The 1,785-nt window shown below is 38.3% G+C and overlaps 1 pseudogene; it reads right to left on the bottom strand.

Annotated features, from left to right (window-relative positions):
- Window positions 1–517: 517 nt before the first annotated feature.
- Window positions 518–1,257, bottom strand: LOC138830260 (14-3-3 protein zeta/delta pseudogene; annotated as a pseudogene).
- Between the last annotated feature and the right edge of the window lie 528 nt (window positions 1,258–1,785).

The raw sequence follows: 1,785 nt of genomic DNA on the forward strand, positions 1-1,785 counted from the left end.
TGTCTTAAAGAACATTTCTGGTCATATAGCCAAAAGTTGCACACTGAGATAGACGTTTCCACAGAAATACTTGATTCCAACATGGAATAATAATGGAATATCTGTTTGTGCCACAGCCCTGAAATTTCTCCAAAACTTTATAATACCCATGATAACTACACCTTTGACTGGAACCAATTTTCCCTTTTATGCCCTACGAGTACAAACTAATATATAGGAAGATGTCTTGGCTTAGACATGGAAACAGTTTTAGCACTGTGAAGTCACCATGTACCAAAGTATATGCCAAATGTTTATAACTTGTATAAAATAACAAATCCTCATATTGGTCATCTGAAGATGAAGACAGATAATAAATGTTAACCCACTCTCCTCCCTTAATATTAAACAAAAAATACACATGGGAAATACAGAAATTCAAATAGAATTTATACAAACCTGTCATTAATTGTGAATGAGAAATTATTTCTGGGGCAGCATGGTTGATAAATGAGGCAGACAAGAGTCAGAAGGCTGGTTAGTTTTCCCCTCCTTTTTCTGCTTCTTCTTCATTCCTTGGGTATCTGATGTCCACAATGCTAACTTGTCTCTCAGTAACTACATTATTAGCATACTCTTTTTCTATGAGCCTTCACTTAATGTATCAAGTTCAGCAATGACTTCATCAAAAGCTGTCTTTGCAAGAAAGCAAGATTCCTTTGGGGAGTTTAGAATCTCATAACAGAACACTGAGAAGTTAAGGGCCAGACCTCTTCTCATAGAATGCATTGGCTGCATTTCCTTTTTGCTGATCTCAAAACTTTCTTGGTATGCTTTTTTGACTGATTCACAATCCCTTTCTTGTCATCACCAGTAGGAATCTCAGCCAAGTAGTGATAGCAGTCTATCTTCATTTTCAAATAGAAGAATTTGCTCTCTGCTCATGAAGAATTAGGGATCAAGTACTTTTCCAAGAGAGAACGTACATCATTGCAGATATCTCTTAGCTCGTTCTCAATTCTTTATGTGTTCTTGCAGCATATGCTGCTTTTTTTCAGCACCTTCCATCTTTTGGTCAATACTTGAAATGACCCTCCATGGGTCATTTGAACAAATGAGTTCGTATGGGTTCCTATGAGCAACTGAGAGAAAATTCCTTTCCTGATTAGATAATTCAGCTCCTTTCTCAGTTACAGACTACATGGAGGCTGCCATGTCACCATATCACTCAGCCTGCTTAGCCACTTTGGCCTTCTGCACCAGCTCACTTGTATCCATGACTGGATGTTCTGTGTCCAGAGTAAGTGGTGGAGGACACACAGTAGTTTAATGGTCTCTGTATAGTGGAAGCAGCAGCCTTGAGGTTGACACTCTGTCCCTGGACCTCGCAGCTAACAAGCTCCAGTGGCTTTGCAGACAGGGCTTCCTCCTATCCAATTTCATTGTTTTTACATCACCTATATCCTTAATTCACCCTGAAATTTTCTCAGTCAGTGAAAGAACATTTTGATTTTTACACATGTTTTGTCATTTGAAAATGATTTCATGTCCAGACATTATAGTAACATGACTGTGGAATTTATGTTTTGAAACAATATTGTCTATGGAAGTGTGTATGGTAATCATTCTATCGTGACCTCGCACCATGAAGATGAGATAATGAATGAAGTCTTGCCTTGTGCTCCAACTGTTACTCAGAGCAAAGAGGTTAACATTTATGAACATTTCGGACATCCTCAAGTTCCTGTATAAAGTCCTGAGAAATGGGAAATCTGAGCTATTGGTATGAAGGTACATTCTTCCAGA

Source organism: Dipodomys merriami, unplaced genomic scaffold, assembly GCF_024711535.1.
Source record: "Dipodomys merriami isolate MVZ:Mamm:240054 unplaced genomic scaffold, mDipMer1.0.p SCAF_187, whole genome shotgun sequence".
Classification (NCBI taxonomy): domain Eukaryota; kingdom Metazoa; phylum Chordata; class Mammalia; order Rodentia; family Heteromyidae; genus Dipodomys; species Dipodomys merriami.